Here is a 15337-nt window from a genome sequence, read left to right on the forward strand (position 1 = left end):
TCAATGTTTCTAACATAATCCTGTCTTTCCCCATGATATAGCATTCTCATGTCCATACTTACCATGGCTACGGCATTTAATAGCGTTACCGTTAGATACACTGAAAGATTGCCACTTACTAACAACAACATTATCACAAGATTTACTCGTTGATTACGGTAAGTTAAATGGTTCGCGGCTTTACACATGTGTCATACTAGCAATTACCCGCGGGCTTCGCTCGCGTGCATTTCGTAATTTGATCAGCGTAATCGTTCCTCTGCATTGTACTAAGAGACTATCTGAAAATGCCTAAAGTAAAAAAAACTCACCCAAAAATTGAGTTTTATTTATCCCAGAAATTCTTTGTAAACCATGTTTGTGGCATTACCTTTTGGGGGCTAAGACGACCATGCGACATAGAACTGTACATGCGAGAAACAGTCTTGTCTCAAGTCAAAAAATAAATACATGTTTCTATATTTTTAAAGGAGAATCCAAATACATATTCCCACATCTCTAACATATTCCGTTTGTGAGATATACATATGTATCCCCATAAAAAGAATTCAACACCTTGATCAGTCCTTCCCCTACCCCCCTTTGAGTGTATTTACCGAAAACCAAAAAAAGTTTCCTTATTTTCAAAGGAGATTCCAAACATCAATTTTGACGTCTGTAGCATTTTCAGTTTTTAAGATATGTGTATCCTCATAAAAAATAATTCAACTATTTTTCACTACTTTTCACCCTCTGTTAAGTGCCATCTCCGACGACAAAAAGGTACAGGTTCCTGTATGTTTAAAGGACTTTCCAAATACCAAGTTTCTTGTCTCTAGGATGTTAAGTTATTTACATATTATGTAAAAAGAAATAGCGGTTGGCTTTTGGTGCCGGGATATCCCAGGACGGTTTTGGCTCGCCAGGTGCAGGTCTTCTGATTTGGCCCCCGTAGGCGACCTGCACGTCGTGATGAGGATGAAATGATGATGAAGGCAGCACATACGCCAATCCCCCGTGCCAGGGAAATTAACCAATGATGATTAAAATTCACGACCCTGCCGGGAATCGTACCCGGGTCACCTGTGACCAAAGGCCAGCACGCTAATCATTTAGCCATGGAGCCGGACGACATATAATGTAGATATACCGGTACTCGTTTTAAAAATTCAGCCGCTTTCCAATTCTATTCAGACCCTCAATTGGATTTTCCGAAGGGAAAAAGAAAAAAAATACGTGTTTCGTTATTTTTAAAGGATATTCAAATACCAGTTTTCATGCCTGTATGTCTGTAACACCTTCAGTTTTTGAGATAAATGTACACTCATAAGAATTATTCAACTTCTTCTTCCTCACTTCTTTCAACCCCCCCCCCCCCTCCCGCCTTAGGTGGACTTTCCGAAAACAAAAAAATACGTTTTTCTTTACTTTGAAAGGAAATTCAATATACCAACTTTGACGTCTGTAACAGATTCAGTTTCTAAGATAAAGCATCTTCAAAAACGTATATGAACTCTTTATTTACTTATTTTCAACCCGACAACCCTTACGTTGATTTTTCAAAAAAATGCGTGTTTCTTTATTTTTAAAGGAGATTCCAAGGTACTAATTTTCTCGTCTGTAATGTCTTCAGTTTTTGAGATATAATTATACTCATGTATGTAATGCAACCCTTTCACCCCCCTTCCTACCCGTTAAGTTGATTCCCCCTCCCCAAAAGTGCGTGTTTCCTTACTTTAAAATCAGATTCCAAATACCAATGTTCACGTCTAACATTTTCAGAAGAAATGAAATGGCGTATGGCTTTTCGTGCCGGGGGATCCCAGGACGGGTTCGGCTCGCCAGGTGCAGGTCTTTTAATTTGACACCCGTAGGCGACCTGCACGTCGTGATGACGTTGTGATGATGATGAAGACAACACATACACCCAGCCCCCGTGTCAGGGAAATTAACCAATGATGGTAAAATACCCGATCCTGCCGGGAATCGACCCGGGAACCCTGGACCAAAGGGCAGCACGCTAACCATTTAGCCATGGAGCAGGACCACATTTTTAATTTTTTGAGATTTAAGTATCCTCACACAAAAAATTCAACTATTTTTTTAATTCATTCACCCCCTTAAGTGGATTTTCCATAGACAAAGGAACACGTGTTTCTTTACTTTGAAGGAAGATTCCAAATATAAATGTTCATGCCTCTAACACCTTCAGTTTTTGAGATATAAGTATACTCATAAAAATAATTCAACTCCTGTTTCACCCCAGCCAGTTAAATCGATTTCTTCGCCCCCAACCCACCCCAAACCCACCCCCACCCCCACCCCACCCCACCCCCGCCCCCACCCCCACCAACACCAAAAATGCGTGTTACATTAATTTTTAAGGTGATACCAAGTAAAAATTTTCACGTGTGCACCCTTAAGTTTTTGAGATATAAGTTTCTCCATAAAAAGAATTAAAATTTCTCACTTCCTTTCACCCTCTCCTCTTAAGTGAATTTTCCTAAAAAAAAAAGACTTGTTTCTTTGTTCATAAAGAAGCTTCCAAATGTCATTATCACGACTGTAACATATTCAGTTTCGAGATATATGTACCCTCATAAAAAGGAATTAAACTCCTTTTTCACTGCCCCCGCCCCCAAGTAGATTGCCCCCCCCCGGCAAAAAACGCATGTTCCTTTATACTTAAAGGAGATTCCAAATACTAATTTTCACGTCTGTAACATCTTTAGTTTTTGAGATATAAGTACCCTCATACAAAGTATTCAACTAATTTTCCTATTAATTCACCCCCCTGAAGCGGATTTCACAAAGACTAAAGATTACGTGTTTATTTAGTTTGAAAGAAAATTCCAAATGCAAATTTTCTTGTCGGTAACATCTTCAGTTTTTGAGATATAAGTATCCTCATGAAAAGAATTCGACACCTCTATCACTCCATCCCCACCCGTTAAGTTGGTTTCCCCCCACCCAAGAAATGCGTGTCTTTTTATTTTTAAAGCGGATTCCAAATACCTATTTCCACGTCTGTAATCTTCAGTTTAGAGATATAAGTTCCTCCAAAAAAAAGTATTAATATATTTTTACTTTCTATCACACTCCCCACTCAAGTGATTTTTTCCAAAAACCAAACAGTACTCGTTACCTTAAAAGAGCATCCAAATACCAATTATCACTTATGTAACATTCCCATTTTTTGAGATATATGTATCCTCGTAAAAGGAATTCATCTCCGTTTTCATCCCCCCTCTACCAAGTTGTTTACCCCCACCCCGCAAATGCGTGTCTGCGCGTTTCCTTATTTTTAAAGCAGATTCCAAATGCCAGTTTTCCAGTTTTCACGTTTTTAACACCTTTAGATTTCTTGGCATGTGTATATACATTCTCATACAAACAATTCAACTAATATTTCAATCTTTTCACCCCCACCACCGTTAACGGCCTTTTCCGAAAACCAAATAATACGTGTTAATTTTTTAAGGAAATTCCAAATATCAATTTTCACGTCTCCAAAATGTTATGTTCTTGGGATATTCTGTACATACGCTAATTTTAAAAATTCACCCTCTTTTTTCATTTCCCCTTACGTGGATTCTCCGAAAAAAAGTTATGTTTCTTTACTTTTACAGTAAATTTCAAATACCAATCTTCAAATCTGTAATATGTTACGTGTCTCAGATAGTTTTCAGATATAATCTTTTTTAAATTCACCCAGTTTGTCACTCCTGATCACCCCTTATTCATCGGATTAACCAAAAACACAAAAGTACATGTTTCTTTATTTTCAAAGGAGATTCCAAATTTCAATTTTCATGTCTGTAACATTTTCAGTTTTTGAGATATAAGTCTCCTCATAAAAGGTGTTCAAGCCCCTTTCTCCCATTTTCACCCCCCCCCCCCCCGCACTTAATGGGATTTTCCGAAAACAAGAAGTACATGTTTCTTTGTTATTAAAGGAGATTCCAGATACCAATTTTTAGATCTGTAAACTTTTAAGTTTTTGAGATATAGATGTCCTCATTTAAAATATTTACCACCCTTTTCACCCCCTTCGAGACGGAATATCCAAAAATTCTCCCTTAGCGAGCACCTAAATGTTAATATGAATGTATCCCAAAAATTTAATTTCTTTCTCACCAGTAGTTTTGGCTCGGCGATGATGATTCAGTCAGTCAGTCAGTCAGTCAGTCAGTCAGTCAGTCAGTCAGTCAGTCAGTCAGTCAGTCAGTCAGTCAGTCAGTCAGTCAGGACAAGTTATTTTATATATATAGATGGTTATAAGAATCCAATCCCTGTGCAGAGAGAAATGACGAGCTGTAACCTAATGCCATTTAATTATACAGTTGCTTTTGTCACCATAAATATCTCTGAGCTTTCTTTTGGGAGGTACTTGTAAATGACCTTCCTGACACCGAGTGGTTTTTCAGCTATAATTTCCTGTCCGGTTTCAAATGGGACGCGAACATCAGACGTCCATGTGAAAATTCAGTATATAAGCCACCATATCTACTTCACATTTAAAGAATAAATGACCGGGTGAGATGTTGCGGTAAGGGGAGTGCGACTGTGAGCTTGCATCCGGGATATAGTGGGTTCAAACCCCACTGGCGGCAGCCCTGAAGATGGTTTTCCGTGGTTTCCAACTTTCACACCATGCAAAGGTTGTAACTTAATGAAGGTCACGGACGCTTTCTTCCCACTACTTGGCCTTGCCTATCGCATCGTCGGTGCGACGTAAAGCGTATTGTAACAGCAACAACATCAGGGAATAAATGTAATACTGTGATCGTTTCTTGAATAGATAAAATAATATGGGCATGACATGCTATTTAGTACAATGACCACACTTGCCTCGTGCTTAACGTATTAACTCCACTGATAATGTTAATAACCGGGCGAATGCACGAAAACCCACACTTAGGGAGTTAAGCAACATTGGTAGTGGTCATCCACTGGATGGGTGGCCACCTCACACACCAAACTACTATACATCAAAAAATCACCTATACCGGAAAATTCAATTTTTTTAATTTTAACATATTAATGATAAAACACACTACAGAACTCAATTATTACAGAAGAGCTCCGACGGGAGCACCGGTATCGGTACGCAACACACCACCTACCTCTCCGAGATAGGTAGCATATATAGAAGCTAGGGGAATTTATCGTATACAGGTTGCTTTTGCTTCCACACGACACTTTACCTCTTGAATAATTGTACTGTATACGCCTTTATTATATTCTCCGTTAACATGCTTCGACGTACTCCTACCCATCACATAGTGGCAGCTAAAATTTCAAGAATCAAATATCCATTTTATATTAATGTGATGTTACCTTGTTATTAGTAATATAATTATTTGATCCGTTGTTTAATAATGAATGTAGAAAGTTTTATTCTTGCTTATTTATTTACTTTTTATATGTTTTACATGTGAATTTTTGTGATTATAGAGTAATAAGCTTAAATAGTGGGTGTCTTTTGTACGGTAAGCCATATTTATTTGTAAATACGCGGTATCCAGGCCTTTAAAACATATTTTCAGATGTTGTAAGTATTCCATTTCTTTATTTGTTTCTGTGTCAGGTTATCAACTTCATTTAAAACCCATATTCATTGCGAGTAAAGCTTCTCTGAAATAACATTTCAACTTATAAAATTTCGGAATGAATCTTAAACGTTTTTCGAAATACCCGCAAACAGACATTGTGGTTAAAAGTCTCACGTAGTATAGGTCCATTTATAATAATTTACTGATTGTACGTATGAAATAATTACACTGCTGCTTGAAATACTTGCGAGTGAATCCTACTTGATGGATAAATCATTTAATTCCACACAGTTACCTATACTGCCCTGTGGCACACACTCTTTCTCATCGCAATATACAGTAATAATTACGTTGTAAACTTGCCTCCATCGGCCACAATTTGCACATAAATGACAAGAAAAGTTTTATAAGTCTAAGAAAGGTAAAGTTTTGTGAAATATGTGTCCAGAATGCAAATTTGAATGACGTCCTCGTAAGACATTATTAAATTCAAAAATTAATCAACGAAGTTGTTCAGTATTTGATGACCAGTTTCCTTCCTGATACCTTTGGGTTGGTTACTAACGGCATACGTAATTGGTTTACAGGGATTGTATATTGGATCATTACGCCGCGCAATCCTGAAAGGTCAAAGCGGTGAGCAAATCGTCGCTAATTAATGAGCTCATCCAAGAGGTATACGGCTCTCTCTAGTTCTCATTCGAGCACTAGAACTTCAACATATAATTTGACCCAGTATACAATCAATTAGCGCTGTCAAGGGAATTTGAGCATCTGGCAAGTACCCGTAAGCTGAGTGTAAGTGCTGAAAAGAGATTCGCATTAGGAAAGGTAGCTCACCACGTTAAGAGTCGTCGCGATCGTAATGATTTGTTGAAGTCTTTTGGTATTCAACTTCTATAATTTTAAGGAGAGATATCGACTTAATTATAACTCGCTTAATTTATTTTGAAACAGAGTATTTTCTGAACCCTTGTATAGAGCCTATTTTCTAGTAAAATCCACTTCCATAACTATTAAAATTTGCTTCCTAAACAATAATTTCCATAATTGACATCACATACGAGGCTCATTTGAAAAGTAATCACATTTATTGGCTGTCTTTCCCTACATATTAAGGGCTTAACCTCACTTGGACTGAGGCGGGAGTTCAGGCTGGGATAAGTCTCAGGTTAACGCTGACCTAACTGGCTGCCCTTTCTTACACCAGACTGCCGTTCTCTACCGTTCGGAAGACGTCCACATCTCTCAATCCTTATCTTCTGAAGTAATTACTAATTAAGCATTCTTAAAATTGGAAGGAAAAGAAAATTGTTTTACATGCAGAATATTATCTGGACAGTGTCCGGCTCCATGGCTAAATGGATAGCGTGCTGGCCTTTGTCACAGGGGTCCCGGGTTCGATTCCCGGCAGCGTCGGGAATTTTAACCAACATTGGTTAATTTCACTGGCACGGGGGCTGGTTGTATGTGTCGTCTTCATCATGATTTCATCCCCATCACGACGCTCAGGTCGCCTACGAGCGTCAAATCAAAGGTCTGCACCTGGCGAGCCGAACATGTCCTCGGACACTCCCGACACTAAAAGCCATACGCCATTTCATTTTTTTCATCTGGAGGGTAGCTATGTACAGGTAGTGCCACAAACAAATTTTATGAACTTTTGCCCTCCCAATAAAATAAATGACCTGGATTAATATATACAGGGTGGTCAGATTTGTATTACTCTAGTACGCGGTGTTTCTACTAATGACGATCTCGTGTTCGTGCATTGCGTGCCGATCTAAATCCGTCGCGGGAAGGTAAACCACATAACAGCAACACAAGCAAATTTAAGAAGTGCATTACTTCTTTCCATATCCGTTAACTGTCACTCATCTTTGAAGATCGTTAATAATATACCCATATCATTCAAATAAGTAACTAAATAAATTAATAAAATACCAAGAGATGTTTAATTCCCTGAACGGCTAAAGTTTTGTAATTTGTCTATTGAAAACTTCTTTCACGGCGACAATTTTAACGCTTATTCAGCTACCATATTTTACTGTAAAATTGATTTTAAACACTGAAGGGACAGGGATGCATTAATAGACTTTACATCCTTCATTAGCTCATTGGTGTTCTCATTATTGCAATATTGGTACGACACTGCTAATCAAAACGCCAATTCACTCCCTCTATATATTTAGCGAATGTTCATTGATTTTAACAGAGACGAAGGATAATATGGGCAAGCCGCAATAAGGCATGTATAAGCACGGAGATATTTTAAAATGTTTGTGGGGAAGGATTAAAATTATCGAATATTTAAATTACACAACTCTACTAGTATATTGATATAAATTTATTAACATATCGGTCATAACATCATACTAGGATCAGAATATGCTATATCCTCTTGAAAAAATCTATACATAATTACTTCCATTAAACATTATATTGATTATATATATATATATATATATATATATATATATATATATATACATATTATATTTTATACTAGCAAGATACCCGTGCTTCGCTACGGTATTATACTGAAATTTATAATTGAATGCTTATTGTTTTAGATATATAATCCTCCGAAATTCGCGAAGTGACTCGTTTTCTGCGAGAATCCACCAAAATTCCCGATCTGCCTCGTTTCCTTTTATTTTACGGCACGTTTCCTCCCATTTTTTAATCTTCCTTTTCAGCAATCGATTTCGTACTTCCCGGGTTAGGCTCAGGTATTCCTCCCGGTAAGTTGGGTCCGTAAATCTGTGCCATATTTTCCTATAATCATTTTTAATATGGATAAAATCCTTCAGGTGATCCGGCGTTGTGTCATATTGGGTGCCTTGGCGGCACTGAACCCGCGGCCGGGCTGCATTCATAGTCATTAAACGTCCAGGAGCCGTTTCCAGCTCGGTCCGCACATTTGACGACGATCCGGAACATCATTATTATTATTATTATTATGTGTTGCTGGAATGGCTGATGACAGGGAAAACCGGAGTATCCGGAGAAAAACCTGTCCCGCCTCCGTTTTGTCCAGCACGAATGACACATGGAGTGACCGGGATTTGAACCACGGAACCCAGCTGTGAGAGGCCGGCGCGCTGCCGCCTGAGCAACGGAGGATCCTTATAAGTACATTAATAACAGTAAAATCAATTGGTCTCACCTCCTTCTACACCCCACCGCCGTTAAGTTTATTTACCGCCACCTCCCCCCCCCCCACCAAGAAAAATTAAAAGAAGGCTTGTTTCTTTATGTTTAAGGGAGATTCCAAACACCAATGTTCACGTCTATTACCTTCAGCTTTGAGATATATGTATCCCCATAATAATAATTTACTTTATGCACTTCATTTCACATTACTCCCCCCCTCCCCAAGTGAATTTTCCCGCAAAAAATACTTGTTTCTTTAATAGTAAAGGATCTTCTAAATACCAATTATCACGACTCAAAAATCTTCAGTTTTCTATTTATGTGTCTTCATGAAAGGAATTCAACTCCTTTACACTCCCGCCCTCCAAGATGGTTCCCCCCCAAAATAACGCGTTTTTCTTTGTTTTTAAAGGAAATCCAAATACGAATTATCACGTCTGCAACAACTTTAGTTTTTATTAGATGTATGTATTCTCATACAATTAAGCCAATTAATTTTTCAATTCTTTCATCGCCCCCCTTCATTGGATTTTCCGACAATACGTGTTTCTTTACTTTTAAAGTAGATTCCAAATATCAAATTTCACGTCTGTAACATCATCATTTTTGAGATATCAGTAGCCTAATTAAAAGAATTCAACACCATTTTCAGTCAGTTTTACCCCCCCCCCGGCCGCTCCACCCAAGAGATATTTCCGAAAACTAAAAATAAACGTTTCTTTATGTTTAATAGAGATAAAAATACCATTTTCACTTCTGTAACATGTTGAGTTTTTTGAGATATACTGTACAAATGCTCATTTTAAAATATCACCCCTTTTTAGTTCCCCTTAAGTGGAGTTTCCCAAAACAAATCACCTGTTTCTTTACATACACAGGAGATTCCAAACACACACTTTCTACGTCTGTAACATTTTACGTTTCCAAGATATTCTGTAGATATAGTCTTTCAAAAAATTCACCCTATTTTGTAACTCCGGTTTAACCGCCATTAATTGGATTTTCCAAAAACTCATAAATACTTGTTTCTTTATTTTTAAAGGAGATCCCATATACAAATTTTCAGTTCTGTAATATCTTTCGTTTCTGAGATATATGTATCCTCATTAAAGGCATTCAACCCATTTTTCACCCTTTTAAACCCCTCCTATTGGGATTTAAGGAAAGAAAAAGTACGTGTTCCTTCATTTTTAGAGGAGATTCTAAGTACCAATTTTACATCTGTAAATTTTAAAGTTTTAAGATGTAGACACACTCATTTTAAAAAATTAACCCCCCCTTTTCACCCCCCAATATTTGGATTTTTTAAAACTTAAAAATACGTGTTTCTTTACTTTTAAAGTAGATCCCAAATACCAATTTTCAGGTATGTAATATCTTCAGGTTCTGAAATATAAGTAGCCTCATTAAAGGCATTCAACCCATTACTCACCCTTTTACACCCTTCCTATTGGGATTTTCCAAAAACAAAAAATACGTGTTTATTTTTAAAATAGATCCCAAACAGCAATTTTCAGGTCTGTAATATCTTCAGGTTTTGAAATATAAGTAGACTCATGAAAGGCATTCGACCCCTTTTTCAACCTTTTCCACCCTCCCTATTAGGATTTTCCGAAAACAAAATATACGTGTTTCTTTATTTTTAAAGGAGATTCTAAATACCAATTTTCACATCTATAACATTTAAAAGTTTTGAGATATGGATACACTCATTTTAAAATATTACCCCCTTTGCACCCAGTCATAATTGGATTTCCCAGAAACAAAAAATACGTGTTTCTTCACTTTTAAAGGAGATCCCAAACCCCAATTTTCAGGTCTGTAATATCTTCAGTTTCTGAGATACAAGTAGCCTCATTAAAGGCATTCAACCGCTTTTTCACCCGTTTTCACTCCTCCTATTGCGATTTTCCGAAAACCAAAAGAATACGTGTTTCTTTATTTTTAATGAAGATTCTAAATACCAATTTTTACATCTGCAAACTTTAAAAGTGTGGAAATATAGATTCACTCATTTTAATAATTCACCCCCTTTTCACCCTCCGATTAATTGGATTTTCCAAAAACAAAAAATACGTGTTTCTTTATTTTTAAAGGACATTCTAAATACCAATGTTTACATGTATAAACTTTAAAACTTTTGAGATATAGATGCACTCATTTTAAAAAATCACCCCCCTTTTCACCCTCGTATTAATCGGATTTTACAAAAGCAAAAAAAATTGTGTTTCTTTATTTTTGAAAGAGATCAAAATTACCAATTTTGAGGTCTGTAATATTTTCTGTTTCTGAGATATAAGTACCGGTATCCTGATTAAAGGCATTCAACCCCTTTTTCACCCTTTTTCACCCCTCCTATTGGGATTTTCTGAAAACAAAAAAATACGTATTTCCTTATTTTTAAAGAAGATTCTAAATACCAATTTTCACATCTGTAAACTTTTACAGTTTTGAGATATAGACACACTCATTTTAAAATTTCACCCCCCATTTCACCCCCTTAGCGACGGAATATCCAAAAATCCTCTCTTAGCGAGCACCTACATCTTAATATGAATATATCCTCAAAATTTCATTTCTTTATGTCCAGTAGTTTTGGCTCGGCGATGATGAATCAGTCAGTCAGTCAGTCAGTCGGGACAAGCTACTTTATATATATAGATATATCGCTGTGTTCATATCATAAAATGGTGATAACTCCTTCCATCTGCTTCAGTGCTTAGTATGACTATTAAGTGGAGCAACAAACAGTATTGATTTGAAAGGTATGACACCGTAAAGACTATTAAGCAACATAGTGAGTACATGTTCCAAGATTGAGGTGGATATCTTGAATAATTTTCGATTTACAGTAGTTTGAATGCTGCAGTGTAATTTATTTCTTGGAGGCTTGAACTATCTGGTCTATATGGGGTATCACCCTCCGTTCGGGCCCCGACGTCAATGTGTTAATAAGCTTCCTTTTCTACTCACAATATATATCATGCTACCGACTTGTCACATCACTCTTAAAACAACGAAGGGTTGACGTGAGGAACGGCTACAGGCACTAGAACTAGGCCAAACACTCATCAATTGCTGACCGCAGAAATTGGAAAATTCCAGGAAGAAAATGATCTATTGTATTTATATTACAGTGGAGCTGTATTTTTTTTATAATTTTGCGCTCTACCCAACTCTGCATATTTGATGTCTAGAAGGAAACTTGATGAACCTCTGTGTCAATTACCTGATATATATCGATGCGACGACGGCCTTTCTTTTCCTCTTTCCTCATGGTACACTTATTGAAACGAGTGCAGGACTAATAATAATTTAAATGCTTTCAATTATTTCACGCCATCCGTTCGTCATTCAAAAATTCAATTTGAATTGAAAATACCAATTTTTCAATAGCCTTCTATTACCACATTCTGAACCGGTACGGTCTGCAGGAATATCTCGTATCAAGGAACATGACAGGCATTTTATTATTTATCTCCATCTCACTAGCAGGCACTCCATGAATTATTAAGTATTGAACTTAGGCTTTATAACTATCCTGAGAAAAATGTTGCCTTACTGCGGTGTTCCAGGCTCTTAATAATAGTTCTGATCCCGCTATACCTCAGCAAACAATTCTCAAGGTACTGTAACCCTATTTCTATACAGCCTCCACTAATTATTGTTCCAAAAGATCACGGGTAAAATTACGCTCTATTGCATTGCTTTGTATCCGTGATAAGTGTACTTTATCAATTAACTTACATACCTCAAGGGAGATTCACTCAATTACCTGATTATTTTCACCTGGTGGCACATGCATATTGTCCCCTTCAAAAGTGGTAATAATTTAGTAAAGGAGAATGATTTATTTCATCAGCGAGTTGGAACATTATTTAATCGCCAGGAGGGTGAGATTTTGTATTTCCGTGCTAGAGCGAGCCAGCCACTTGCGAACCGGTTTTCCCGACCTACCAAGAGAACGAGGAAGCAGGGTGAAATTCCTGTTATGTGGCCTTCAAACACATGTGTGCGTACCACGTGACCCGGCGAGCAGCGTGATCTCAATCGATCAATAAATGGAAAGTCAAGTGACGTGAAACTGGAGCAGCCAATAAAAATGACAACCTTCACAGGAATGCAACAGATCCACCAATTAAATGTAATTAAGAGGCACACCTACGTCTTAAGACAGGGAATTAATGGTAATTCCAGAGGAAATTTTATAGAGGGTTCTTACTTCTGAACACTTGATTTGAGCGTTACTCTAATTGCAGCTACGGAAGAGACTGGACGTCGTTTGCTTCACTGGGAGACTTTACATTAGAGAAGGCATCGAGGACTGTATAAACCGCAATTCAGACACTTGGAAAAATTAGCTACGATTTGTTTAGGATTGTCATAAGATAAGTGTCCACATCCAAATTATAAAACATCGCGTGTGTATCCTGGACTATTGCTAAGACTTTTGTTAGTTTCAGCTTTCTACGAGAACTTGGAAGAAGGAAGGTCGTTGGTTCGAGCTCACTTCAAGATGGTTATCCAGTTCCGTGAGGAATACTACAGTTTCCTGTGTACCTTCAGCTCCTCCATGAGTCACTAATCATGTAAGGCGTCGGACATGGACAAGACTTTGTTCGATGGAAGGTGATGTGACCACGTACTAGGTCATCAGCCAGAATCCAGTTCACACCAGCCACATGAGTATTCTTTAAGAATTCATTTTTTTTTCCTATTTCTGTAAAATGTTTGTAAAACGTAGCCTTACCTTATTCATTTAGATTTCTATTAGTTTTGCAGTAGTTTGACTTTTCATTCTTCTTTCTTTGGTGGGAGGTAGTTTGTGCTCTGGAATGAATGTGTATTGGTTTCTATTAGTTAGAGATGAGTGTATGTCATCGAGAGAGACCTCAACTGTCCTAAGAATTTAGAAGGCAGGAGAGATAAAAATAAATGAACCCCGCGTTAATTTTGAATGATTTTGAAATAATTTGAAAATTAATTGAGACAAATTAGGACAGTGTTCTAGTGTTTTTCTAAGTGTAAAATTTCATTCTACGATTGTACGACATGTTTGTGGGTTTCAGTTCGCTAGAGTCATCCGAATAACTTCGTATGATAGCTGTGCGAGTGAGATTATGCACGGTCAAATATCATAATAATAATGATTAAAAATAATTAAACCTAATTACGGGCTAAAATTATTTAATAAGGTCATGGGTTTAATGTTAGTATATTTTGTAAAGTATTATCGTGTGCTCACTTTATGTAAAGTAAGCCTGGAACATGGCAATCCTCTGGATGGAGTAATGACGAATTATATGTATATTTTCTGCGCTATTAATTTGAGTATGACTTGCAGATGGGCATTATATTTTGAGTGATAATTTATGCATCCATTAGAGTCATTTTGGAAGAGATGTGTCACTGGACATGATTTCTTCAAGCTTCAGTGCAGATTAATCGAGAGCCATGACATTATAGGTGAATAAAAATAAATGCCGCAACTCAATGACCGTAAGCGCGTATTCTAATATTTTGACCTGTGTTGTAGTTATTCTACTTGCTTATTTTGGATGATTTCTGTTTAAAATATTCCTTGAACATCGTTGTATAATTAATTTCTACACACAAGTCATAACCACAATTCTATCACATTCTAAATTGATACCTGGGATATAAGTGATATTGTCATCTAGAGAATGATTTCCCTAATTTGCAATAAATCCTAAATTTAATAATAATGGGTTAGTGTTCGTGTAAATAATATTATAATATTGTCGTGTACCTATGTGTGAATGTGGGATGTGTGATATTATTATATTCTGTGTTTTATGAATATTTCTTGTATGATTTCGTGATGATATTCTCCACTATGTGCGTCAAATTTTTGACCGATTTGTATTATTTTGCGTGTCCGTAATTGGATGAAATATGAACCTTTAGAAGATTTTATTATAATTTAAGATAGATTAGGGCCTAATTCACTAAGTTATAGTGAATAAGAGAAGGCAACGTCCGTGGACTGATGTCACGAGATTAAATTATCAGTTATTGTACAGTCACTTTCAGCATAAAACCGAGTAAAATTTGGGTTGATATGACTTCAAGTAAAAATTTATTATGAGAAGTTTAGTCAATTAATAATTATAAAAATGAAGTAATTGTTGAAGGGAAAGTCTAAGGAAGACTTGTTAACCATAATTTTTGAATTAAATAATTTTAAATAATTTAAATAGGGAAGAGAAAATGATCATTTTCTTTTGAAATAAAAGCGAAATCCGGATGGAATATTTTAATTTAAACAATTTAATTATCATTATAGGAGAATGATATCAGATATTATTTTGATTTTCAAGTCATTTTCAGTAAATTAATGATTCCTATAGTTATTATTACAGACACGAACAGTCGTTGAACTTTAATTTGAGCAAGATCCCTCATAAACGATAGCACGAGGAGAAGATATTTCCAAGAATCAAACCCAGATTTTGTGAATTTAATTGTTTTATTTGAAAGAGTGTCAGTTTTAATAAATGTATAAATCTATTTTAGTCTCCTTTCATTTGTCGCTAGTCCTTCATCTATCCCTGCCTTTAAAAATTTCTGCACAGCCGATAGCGAACGGTCCACCTCTGAGACCCTCGCTCTCCGGCGAGCTGAGC

This window comes from Anabrus simplex, chromosome 2, assembly GCF_040414725.1.
Source record: "Anabrus simplex isolate iqAnaSimp1 chromosome 2, ASM4041472v1, whole genome shotgun sequence".
In the NCBI taxonomy this organism is placed as follows: Eukaryota; Metazoa; Arthropoda; class Insecta; order Orthoptera; family Tettigoniidae; genus Anabrus; species Anabrus simplex.